The 12,997-nt window shown below is 45.3% G+C and overlaps 1 pseudogene; it reads right to left on the minus strand.

Moving 5' to 3' along the window:
- Window positions 1-9,386: 9,386 nt before the first annotated feature.
- Window positions 9,387-11,505, minus strand: LOC109779102 (peroxidase 1-like; annotated as a pseudogene).
- Window positions 11,506-12,997: the final 1,492 nt, after the last annotated feature.

The following is a 12,997-nucleotide window of genomic DNA, read 5'->3' on the forward strand; positions in this document are numbered from 1 at the left end:
CTTGAAGCAGGTATAATTTATCCCATTGCTGATAGTCAGCGGGTAAGTCCTGTCCATTGTGTCCCTAAGAAGGGAGGTATTACTGTCGTTCCTAATGATAAAGATGAATTGATTCCACAAAGAATTATTATAGGTTATAGGATGGTAATTGATTTCCGCAAATTAAATAAAGCTACTAAAAAAGATCATTACCCTTTGCCATTCATTGACCAAATGCTAGAAAGATTATCCAAACACACACATTTTTGCTTTCTAGATGGTTACTCTGGTTTCTCTCAAATACCCGTGTCAGCTGATGATCAAGAGAGGACCACTTTTACTTGCCCTTTCGGTACCTTTTCTTATAGACGTAGGCCTTTTGGTTTATGTAATGCACTTGCTACCTTTCAAAGATGCATGATGACTATATTCTCTGATTTTTGCGAAAAGATTTGTGTGGTTTTCATGGATGATTTCTCCGTTTATGGATCATCTTTTGATGATTGCTTGAGTAACCTTGATCGAGTTTTGCAGAGATGTGAAGAAACTAACCTTGTCTTGAACTGGGAGAAATGCCACTTTATGGTTAGTGAAGGAATTTTCTTGGGGCATAAAATTTCTGAAAGAGGTATTGAAGTTGATAAAGCTAAAGTTGATGCTATTGAAAAGATGTCGTGTCCCAAGGACATCAAAGGTATAAGAAGTTTCCTTGGTCATGCCGATTTTTATAGGAGGTTCATTAAGGACTTCTCAAAATTTTCTCGGCCTCTGACTAATCTCTTACAAAAAGATATCCCTTTTGTCTCTAATGATGATTGTGTGGAAGCATTTGAAATACTTAAGAAAGCATTAATTTCTGCACCTATTGTTCAACCACCTGATTGGAATTTACCCTTTTAAATTATGTGTGATGCTAGTGATTATGCTATAGGTGCTGTTCTAGGACAAAGAGTTGATAAGAAATTAAATGTTATTCAATATGCTAGTAAAACTCTAGACAATGCCCAGAGAAATTATGCTACTACTGAAAAGGAATTCTTAGCAGTTGTATTTGCTTGTGATAAGTTCAGACCTTATATTGTTGATTTTAAGGTAACTATTCACACTGTTCATGCTGCTATTAAATATCTTATGAAAAAGAAAGATGCTAAACCTAGACTTATTAGATGGGTTCTCCTACTACAAGAATTTGATTTGCATATTATTGATAGAAAGGGAGCTGAGAACCCCGTTGCAGACAACTTGTCTAGGTTAGAGAATGTTCTTGATGACCCACTACCTATTGATGATAGCTTTCCTGATGAACAATTAGCTGTCATAAATGCTTCTCGTACTGCTCCATGGTATGCTGATTATGCTAATTACATTGTTGCTAAATTTATACCACCTAGTTTCACATACAAGCAAAAGAAAAAGTTCTCTATGATTTGAGGCATTACTTCTGGGATGACCCACACCTTTATAAAGAAGGAGTAGATGGTGTTATTAGACGTTGTATACCTGAGCATGAACAGGAACAGATCCTATGCAAGTGTCACTCCGAAGCTTATGGAGGACACCACGCTGGAGATAGAACTGCGCATAAGGTATTGCAATCCGGTTTTTATTGGCCTACTCTCTTCAAGGATGCCCGTAAGTTTGTCTTATCTTGTGATGAATGTCAAAGAATTGGTAACATTAGTAGACGTCAAGAAATGCCTATGAATTATTCACTCGTTATTGAACCCATTTGATGTTTGGGGCTTTGATTACATGGGACCGTTTCCTTCCTCTAATGGGTATACACATATTTTAGTTGCTGTTGATTACGTTACTAAGTGGGTAGAAGCTATTCCAACTAGTAGTGCTGATCATAACACCTCTATTAAGATGCATAAAGAAGTTATTTTTCCAAGGTTTGGAGTCCCTAGATATTTAATGACTGATGGTGGTTCACATTTTATTCATGGTGCCTTCCATAAAATGCTTGCTAAGTATGATGTTAATCATAGAATTGCATCTCCTTATCACCCACAGTCTAGTGGTCAAGTAGAATTGAGTAATAGAGAGCATTAATTTTGCAAAAGACTGTTAATAGATCTAGAAAGAATTGGTCCAAGAAATTTGATGATGCATTATGGGCCTATAGAACTACATATAAAAATCCTATGGGTATGTCTCCGTATAAAATGGTTTATGGGAAAGCATGTCACTTACCTCTCAAACTAGAACATAAGGCATATTGGGCCATTAAAGAGCTCAACTATGATTTCAAACTTGCCGGTGAGAAGAGGTTATTTGACATTAGCTCACTTGATGAATGGAGAACCCAGGCTTATGAGAATGCCAAACTATTTAAAGAAAAAGTTAAAAGATGGCATGACAAAAGGATACAAAAGTGTGAGTTTAATGTAGGTGATTATGTGTAGCTATTCAACTCTCGTATAAGATTTTTTGCAAGAAAACTTCTCTCTAAATGGGAAGGTCCTTACGTTATCGAGGAGGTCTATCGTTCCGGTGCCATAAAAATCAATAACTTCGAAGGCACAAATCTGAAGGTGGTGAACGGTCAAAGAATCAAACATTATATCTCAGTTAGTCCTATAAATGTTGAAACTAATGTCATTGAAACCGTAACACCGGAGGAATACATAAGGGACACTTTCCAGAACGTTTCAGACTCCGAAAAGGAATAGGTACGTGGTACGGTAAGTAAACCGACTCCAAAACAGTTCTAATGGCAATTTTTCTCTGTTTTGGAATATTTAAGAAAATAGGAAAATAAGAAGCGGTCCGGGAAGGACACGAGGCTTCCACGAGGGTGGAAGGCGCGCCCTACCCCCCTAGGTGCCCCCTGCCTCGTGGGCACCTCGTGCGCTCTCCGGACTCCGTTTTGTTGCACAATACTTCTTTTGGTCGGTAGAAATTCATTATATAATCTCCCGAAGGTTTTGACCACCGTATCACGCAATTATCCTCTGTTTTTGTTTCGAGCTATTTCTGCCGCAGATTAGAGCAAGATGTCTTCTCAAGAGTTAGTCGGGGAGAGTCGGGTGTCTCATCCGACACCAGGTCCAGGGGCAAATAGCGATGCCTATCACTTTGGACCCTCAACGGAGGAAGAGATGGAAGCTGACTTGAAAATGATAGATGCCATGGAGGAGGATCAAGAAGTTACTTCTCGTTTCCGGGCAGGATTCACGATGGGGGAACTACAAAGCTCAGCTATCCCAAACTCGGTCATCCCCTCCAATGTTAAATTTATCTCTTATGAAAATATGAAAAGGAGTGTTACTTGTTCTCCCGCAGCTATGCAGCATCCATGGGTGCAAGGAACTTTAACCGTTACGGGTAAGCTCCGTAAGGAAACAATGGATCTTAAGCGGCAAGTCAACAAGCTCGAGGAGGAGAATCGTATCCTGAGGGGTATCATAGCCAAGAATATCACATCTTCACCCACCAAAGAAGGAGACACAATCACATGGGTATGTGCACTCCCCTTGGCAACTGCCAAGCTTGGGGGAGTTGCCCCGGTAACGTATCACCGTCACATTCCTATCTTTATCGTTTTTCTTAGTTCGGTCCTTTTGGTAATATCTTGGTCTAGTAGATTAAAGTTTTAGTATGATTTAGTTTTGAGTTTTGCCTTATGATCCTTCTATGTAATCGAGTTCGTGAGCTATATAATAAAGATTAGTGTTGAGTCAAGGGCTTGATTATTTTGCTATGATCTTGAAAGAATAAAAAGAAATAAAGAGATCATATTGATCCTATGGAGAGTAATGACTTCACATATAAAGAGTATGATGATTAAAAGTTGTTGAGAGTTGACAAATTTAGTTATAGTCATCGTTGCAATTAATAGGAAGTAATAAAGAAAGAGAGGTTTTCACATATAAATATACTATCTTGGACATCTTTTATGATTGTGAGCACTCATTAAAGTATGACATGCTAAAGAGTTGATGTTGGACAAGGAAGACAACGTAATGGGTTATGTTTTCTTCCTTATTGATGTTGGACATCTGAAATAAAGTATATTGTCATGGATCATCCAACATGCTGAGCTTGCCTTTCCCTCTCATGCTAGCCAAATTCTTTGCACTAAGTAGAGATACTACTTGTGCTTCCGAATGTCCTTAAACCCAGTTTTGCCATGAGAGTCCACCATATCTACCTATGGATTGAGTAAGATCCTTCGAGTAAGTTGTCATGTTGCTTGCAATGAAAAATTGCTTCTAAATATGTATGATCTATTAGTGTGGAGAAAATAAGCTTTATACGATCTTGTGATATGGAAGCAATAAAAGTGATGGACTGCATAATAAAGGTCCATATCACAAGTGGCAATATAAAGTGACGTTCTTTTGCATTAAGATTTCGTGCATCCAACCCCAAAAGCACATGACAACCTCTGCTTCCCTCTGCGAAGGGCCTATCTTTTATTTTACCTTATGCAAGAGTCATGGTGATCTTCACCTTTCCTTTTTACATTTATCCTTTGGCAAGCACATTGTGTTGGAAAGATCCTGATATATATATATATATATCTAATTGGATGTAAGTTAGCATGAACTATTATTGTTGACATTACCCTTGAGGTAAAAGGTTGGGAGGCAACACTATAAGCCCCTATCTTTCTCTGTGTCCGATTAAAACTCCATAACCATAAGTATTGCGTGAGTGTTAGCAATTGTGAAAGACTAAATGATAGTTGAGTATGTGGGCTTGCTGAAAAGCTCTTATGTTGACTCTTTTCGATGTTATGATAAATTGCAATTGCTTCAGTGACAGAGATTATAGTTTGTTGGTTCCCAATGAAGTTTCTGATTCATACTTAACACTGTGAATAGATTATTACTTGAGCATAAGAAATCATATGACAATATCCATATATGTTGTTGTTATAAGAATGATCATGATGCCCTCATGTCCGTATTTTATTTTATCGACACCTCTATCTCTAAACATGTGGACATATTTATCGTTATCGGCTTCCGCTTGAGGACAAGCGAGGTCTAAGCTTGGGGGAGTTGATACGTCCATTTTGCATCATGCTTTTATATCGATATTTATTGCATTATGGGCTGTTATTACACGTTATGTCACAATACTTATGCCTATTCTCTCTTATTTTACAAGGTTTACATGAAGAGGGAGAATGCCGGCAGCTGGAAAAGGAGCAAATATTAGAGACCTATTCTGCACAGCTCCAAAAGTCCTGAAACTTCACAGAAGTCATTTTTGGAATTAATAAAAAATACTAAGTGGAGAAAATACCAGAGGGGGGCCACACCCTGGCCACGAGGGTGGGAGGCGCGCCCTACCCCCTGGGCGTGCCCCCTGCCTCGTGGGCCCCCTGGTAGGTCTCCGGTGCCCATCTTCTGCTATATGAAGTCTTTCGTCCGAGGAAAAATCATAAGCAAGCTTTTGGGAAGAAACTCCGCCGCCACGAAGCGGAACCATGGCGGAATCAATCTAGGGCTCTGGTAGAGCTGTTCTGCCAGGGAAACTTCCCTCCGGGAGGGGGAAATCATCGCCATCGTCATCACCAACGATCCTCTCATCTGGAGGGGGTCAATCTCCATCAACATCTTCACCAGCACCATCTCCTCTCAATCCCTAGTTCATCTCTTGTATCCAATCTTTGTCCCAAAGCCTCAGATTGGTACCTGTGGGTTGCTAGTAGTGTTGATTACTCCTTGTAGTTGATGCTAGTTGGTTTATTTGGTGGAAGATCATATGTTCAGATCCATTATGCATATTAATACTCCTCTAATTATGAACATGAATATGATTTGTGAGTAGTAACGTTTGTTCCTGAGGACATGGGAGAAGTCTTGCTATAAGTAGTCATGTGAATTTGGTATTCGTTCGATATTTTGATGAGATGTATGTTGTCTCTCCTCTAGTGGTGTTATGTGAACGTCGACTACATGACACTTCACCATTGTTTGGGCCTAGAGTAAGGCATTGGGAAGTAATAAGTAGATGATGGGTTGCTAGAGTGACAGAAGCTTAAACCCTAGTTTATGCGTTGCTTTGTAAGGGGCTGATTTGGATCCATATGTTTCATGCTATGGTTAGGTTTACCTTAATACTTCTTTTGTAGTTGCGGATGCTTGCAATAGGAGTTAATCATAAGTGGGATGCTTGTTCAAGTAAGGACAACACCCAAGCACCGGTCCACCCACATATCAAATTATCAAAGTACCGAACGCGAATCATATGAGCGTGATGAAAACTAGCTTGACGATAATTCCCATGTGTCCTCGGGAGCGTTTTTCTTCATATAAGAAATTATCCAGGCTTGTCCTTTGCTACAAAAAGGATTGGGCCACCTTGCTGCACTTTATTTACACTTGTTACTTGCTACTCGTTACAAATTACCTTATCACAAAACTATCTGTTACCGATAATTTCAGTGCTTGCAGAGAATATCTTACTGAAAACCACTTGTCATTTCCTTCCGCTCCTCGTTGGGTTCGACACTCTTACTTATCGAAAGGACTACGATAGATCCCCTATACTTGTGGGTCATCAACTGACAGCCTATATGTCATGAAATCGTACCATTAAATTCACATTAGATTCACACACTAAGCGTGTTTCCTATGGTACTCTTAGCATTTTTCTGTTTTGAACGATATAAGTGCGTCTTTTAGGAAGTATGCTTGTATTCAAATCACAAAATAATACAAAGTTCTTGATCCATACAAACACACCGTAACACACGCAGAGATAACTAGAATAACAAAGAGCAACCTAAAACAACCAGTAAAACACGAAGATCTTCGGAGCTCTGTGTCATCATCCCTAAACCTTGCGAGAAGACCCCTACAACACAAGCATCTGCAACCAGATCTAAGCAGGTCATCATCTTCAACCATGGTATATCACCATCACGCTGCCCCCCCTTTTCGTCACTGGGGTCTAAAAATTAACTTTTCCAAAAGTGAAGTCAGCGTCACTGGGCTCTCGGATGCCGAGACAAGGATTTCTTCGCTTTCTGGTCTAAAAATTAACTTTTCCAAAGTGAAGTCATCGTCACTGGAGTTTCGGATGCCGAGGCCTTATGTGTTGCCCGCTTACTGAACTGCTCTCTTGGCTCCTTCCCTCTTAAGTATCTGGGTTTACCTATAACTTCTGACAAACTCTTGGCTAAAGACTTTGCGCCTACGGTGGCCAAAGTTGGCAATCGTGTCATGCCCTAGAGGGGTAGATATAATACCCAGGCTGGTAAAGTAGCTCTGATTAATGTCTGCCTTTCTTCCCTCCCTATGTTTCTGATGGGATTCTATCTGCTTACTAATGGCACTCACGCTGGGTTTCACAAACATAGAGGTGCCTTTTACTGGAATGCGACTGATAACAAACGCAAGTATCGCACGATTAAATGGGACATTATTTGCAGACCAAAGAGCCTTGGGGGGTTGGGTATTATTAACACTCTAGTCATGAACAAATGCTTGATCATCAAATGGAGGTGGAAGATTATGACCACCACCTAGGATAAAACTTTATGGTACAACATCCTCAAAGCTAAATATTTCTCTTCTTCTAGCCCCATGTTTTCTCGCGCCTTGGGGGCTTCTCAGTTCTGGAAAGACCTTGTTAAACTTAGGCCTATTTTTCAAGGCCTCGTCAATTTTGTTGTTCACAACGGCAGATCCACTAGATTCTGGCTTGACTGGTGGTGCGGTTCGACCACGCTGGCGAATTATTTTCCTGTTCTTTTTTCTTATTGCCCTGACCATGAGATCTCTATCTTTGAGCTCTCTGCTAATAATTGGGACCTGAAGCTGCGGCGCTCTCTTTCTCCTGAAGAGTTGGTTGACTGGCAGCGCCTTGTTGCCTTCTTCCCTGTGCTCTCGGAGGAGGAGGACTCGGTGGTTTAGCCCCACTCCCCTTCTGGCCGTTTTTCAGTGAAATCTCTATATGGCAAGGTGATCTCAGGCTCCACCACTTCCAAATTCAAGTGGATCTGGAGGGCCCGTATCCCTCCTAAGATCAAGATTTTCCTCTGGCAAGCTTCTCGTGGGCGGTTGCCGGCAGGTGATCAAATCCGCAAACGCAATGGCCCTGGTTCTGACCGTTGTGCCCTCTGTGGCTAGGAGAGGACAAGATGCATATTTTCTTTAATTGTGTTCTGGCTAAACTCTTCTGGTGCTGTATTAGATCATGGTTGCATGTTTCCTGGAGACCTTCCTCCTTCTCAGACCTTCGACTCTTGGCCATCAACCTGGTTGGGGCCCAGAGGAGAATGTTTTGGGTGGGATTAGCAACGATGTGCTGGACTCTTTGGACGACAAGAAACAAGTTTACTATTGACCATGTTTTTCCTGCTAAACCTGCTGATTGCTTATTTAAAACTTGCATATTCTTGCAGCAGTGGAGATTATTGATTAAGGAGGAGGACAGGGATGCGTTCGATGTGATGATATCCAAGATTCGGGCTTCTGGCATTTCCCTATCTCCAGTTCAAGCCGGCAGTTAGGAGTTGTTGGCCCTGATTTTGCTGTCTTTAGTCTCTCCGGCCTGCGTGCCGTGTACTGGCCTGGGAGCCATGTACATTATACTTTAGCCTCTGTGGTTTTGGTTGATACTCTGTCCGTGCTGTGTGGTTGTTCTTTGTGGTTGGTTGTGACTCTGCCTGGTGGCTTTATTTATAAAGTTGGGCTCTGGCCTTTTCTCTAAAAAAGACAAGGACATGAATACGCATCCGACACACCTGCACCATGGGCAAGGACACTATTGCTGATTTACTAACCTCTATAAGAAATGCGGACATGAATAAAAAAGGACCAGTTCGAGTAGTATCTCTAAATATTACCGAAAACATTGTTAAAATACTTTTACGAGAGGGTTTTAAATTCCCTCTGCCTCTACCCTTCGCCATCTGTGGCTTTGAGTACCGATGTATGTGCCCCTTTCAAACGGAAGAGTACTATGATCCGGTACCGGCGCCGCGGTCGGGCCAACTGCCTGGGCAAAGCAGGATATCCCTCCAGCAACATCACAAAGAAGGAGGAAGAAACGCAGCATAAAACCATACCGATGATGAGGAGGAAGAATCTCCTCTCCACAGAACCACCGCCCATCCAAGGACCTTTGCCGAGTGTTTTTCCAATACACTGGATTTAAAGGGGTTTGCCGAGTAACCGACATAAAACACTCGGCAGACTCGCCGATTTCGGTAGTGACAGTAATGTCATTGTAGGCTAGTAGTTGCGCTGCATAATCAGTGCGTGAAGATTAAGGTCTTGACAATTTAAAGATAAACATATCAATTCAATGATTGTTAAAGAATGTTTTTACTCAATGCTACTTACTGACGATAATAAATCATATACAACTACAAGGAACAGTATCAGACAGACATCCGCGAATTAACTCGTACAGTTACAACTTACAAGTACAACTAAGAGTCAACGAACGCTAGTTGGGGCGTAGCACTTCTTCCTGATCTCTCCCTCGGCCCCGGTGAGCACGCCGACGTCGCCCATCTTGATCATGGACGCCCTGAAGTCCTTAAAGAACTCACCGTCGAACTTGCCGGTAGCGATGCACTGGACGTAGTCCCTGGTGGTGTCGTCGAAGAGGAGAGCCGCGTCGGAGCGGAAGAGGCCCCTCCGCTTGGCGACGTGGCGGTAGTAGCTGGTGTCGAAGGTCTTGAAGCTCCCGAGGTCCATCCCAGACAGCATAGCGCGGTCGTCAAAGCTCTTGCACTTGAGCCTCAGCTTGTCGGCGTACTCACTGTCCAAAGACGGGTCGACGAGGCCGTAGGCACCGCTCTCGCCGGTGCTGTTGTAGAGCCGGTCGACAAAAGACAGGCAGTGCGCCGTGCCCAGTGTGTGGGCGCCGGAGAGGACGACGAGGTCCTTGAGATCGAGGCCCTTGGAGACGAAGATCTTGGCGAGCAGAGGGACGTCGCTGGAGGCCGGGGGCAGCTCGTCGCTGGACTCCGTGGCACTGGACAGCCTTCCGTCTCTCCTTCCCAACGCCACTGGCCAGAAGGGGCCCTTGGTCAGCACGACGGCGTCGCAGGACATGAGGGTGAGCATGTCAGCGCAGGAGACGATGCCCGGGTACGCGGCCTCGAGCTTGGCCTTCACCCGCTCCACGGAGTCGAACCCTCACAGGCTCTTGTTGGGCTTGGCGTCCTTCTCCGCCACGTTGCCGTCGGTGGATTCGAGCAGGACAGAGGCGTCACAACCCGCCTTGCCATTCAATACCCATCTCTGTATCGTATTGTCAACAACGTGATGCTTTCGTTGTAACGATACTTCAATCCATTCCTCTTAATATTCAGTTCAGAAGGACGCTAGTCGGCAATCGTTGGGAAGATTGGCTTCATCTAGTTAGTAGACTGATGGAGATTCAGCTGTCTCAACAGCTTGATAAATTACGCTGGAAGCTTACTAGGTTCGGAGAGTTTACAGTTAAATCGATGTATCTTGATGTTATCAATTCAAGTTCTATTCCTAGTTCTAAACATGTTTGAACTGTCAAAGTTCCTTTGAAAATCAAACTGTTTATGTGGTTTGTACATAAACAAGTAATATTAACCAAGGACAATTTGGCAAAGCGTAATTGGACAGGACCTACTAGGTGTAGTTTCTGTGATCGAGATGAAACTATCAAACACCTTTTTCTTGATTTCCCGTTAGCCAAAGTTCTATGGCGGACGGTCCACATTGCATTTAATATTACTCCGCCCAGTTCTGTCAGCACGTTATTTGAAACGTGGCTTAACGGGATAGAGTCCGAAATCGCGAGACACATTCGCGTAGGAGTATGTGCTTTATTGTGGGCAGTCTGGAACTGCAGAAATGATTTGGTTTTTACCAGAACAACAAATATTCATTTTTTACAGGTTATTTTCTGAGCCACTGCGTTGATCCGTATGTGGTCGCTACTCACTCCGACGGAGGCCAGGGAGCGTTTGGTTACTGGATCTATCCGATGGGAGATGGTAGCACGGGATATCTTCAACCGGTTTGGATGGCGGTCATGTAATATGATAGGCAATTAGTTTACCTATCTTTCTTATGTCAGCCAGTTGTGGCTTTTTCTGGCTAGTTTGTTATTGGCCCTTAGGCTTTTTGTGAGCTTTTTTTTATTTTTGTATGAGACTTTAAGACCTTGTTGAACCTATTTGCTTATTTAATAAGTTGGCCGTATGCATTGTTCTGATGCAGAGGCCGGAGAGTTCCCCTTTTCGAAAAAAAAGAGGCGTTACAACCCTAAAATTTAATTTGCGTTGCATGTAAGTATACATTTCATGATCAATAAGGATAGAAATACGATAATATGCAGGCTAGGAAAGTTATGTACCCTGACGAAGCAGTCGTGGAAATGGAAACGGAAGAGTGGGCCGGCGAGGCTGGGCGCGGCGGCGATGATCTTGGCCATCTCATCGCGGACGATCTTCTCGGCGTCCGGGCATGTCTTGGTGTAGAAGCCGATCTCCAGCTGAGCCACGGCTGCCGAGCTAGCTGCGAGAGCCAGCAGGGCCAGAGGGAGCAGCAAACACCTGACCGCCATGGACCTTAACCAATTGCACGATCAAATTATGGTCCAATTAAGTGGCTACGGACAAGAACGTTTCAGTACTAGCAATATCTATGTCGAGGAAATGGACGGATGATGTGTATTTGTCCTCGCAATCCCTGTATTTATACATATATGCCGGCCGGCCAGTTACGTAGTCTTGGGTGCATGTCGACGCAAACCTGGCCAAACGGGCCTATTAATCGTGCAGGCACGATAGCCCGCGTGCCTGGCACGTCATGGGCCGGCACGGCACAAGGCTACGCGAGGCATGCATGCATGCAGCCATGCTGCATCGAACGTGCCTCTGGCTGCGGCGCTGCGCGCCTGCGCACGGCCAGACGCGGCTTTTTTTAAAACACAAAATCGGGCCATCTCGTGCCAGACGTGCCCACGGGCCAGCACGTGTAGCCATGGGCTGTGCCTGTGCCTGGGAGGGCAGCACGCGTGCCGGCCCGGCACGGCCCAAGTAGTTAGCGTGCCTGGCCGGGCCGTGCCGTGCCTGGCCCGTTTAACCCAGACCGGGCCGTGCCGTGCCGGGCCGGCCCATCTGGCCAGGTATGTGTCGACGTGTGACAACCTGTTATCTATGTGCACATGCATGTGCTAACTACCATCTCAATACAACCGCCTCAGTTATCAACTGATTCGGACGCGGCTAAACGGCCAAGTCAATGTAGAAAAAAAGGGGAAGAAACTAGATATGTCAACGAGGCCGTTCAGTCGTTGATGATTGGCGTCCAGCGCATGCCATGAATCTATTACGAAAAACAAGTTTCAGCGGAAGGCAATTATCCCGCCTCCTCCTCTGAGCGCCGGCGGCCACCCCGGTCCCGGCGGACACCACCCGCGCCGGCCACCACTCTGGTGTCGGCGGCCACCTCCCACCCGCCGGCCGCCATCCCCGCGCCGGCGTCCACCGCCTTCCCGTCATGGCTTCGTGGGTCTCCCTCTCGGCCTCCTCCTCCTCGTCGGGAGCGTCGTCTGCGCGCCCACGGCCACCCCTCCGCTCCACCATCGTCGTCCCCGGGGTTCTCGGCACAGCAATGGGCCCAATCGTCCAAGGCGGGGCGGGCCAGAACCCGCCTCCTGCTCCTCCGCATGCTCAAGCAGGGGCATGGCAGACCAGAACCAGCCGGCGCCCCCGCAGCCCGGCCTGCCCCCACCCCCGCCCGCTACGCGGCGGCGACTCTCGCCGACCCTCCCCACTTGTCGGCTGCCGCGGACTCGCATCCCGGCCGCCCTCCATGGATGCTGCTACAACTGCGGAGACGACCGCCACATCTCGCGGGACTGCACCAATGAGACCTTGTGCGTTCGCTGCAATGGTTGGGGGCATATTGCCAGGGACTGCAAGGCAAGGCGGAGCTCATCTCCGGTGGATGGACAGGGTCTTGGACCGCTGGCGCCCCCTCCCCCCTGTCGTCCCCCTGCCCCTTCGCCGCTGCCCTCCGGCGGCACGCTCGCGCCTGTGGATGCGCCCCCT

This window comes from Aegilops tauschii, chromosome 7 (assembly GCF_002575655.3).
Source record: "Aegilops tauschii subsp. strangulata cultivar AL8/78 chromosome 7, Aet v6.0, whole genome shotgun sequence".
Classification (NCBI taxonomy): Eukaryota; Viridiplantae; Streptophyta; class Magnoliopsida; order Poales; family Poaceae; genus Aegilops; species Aegilops tauschii.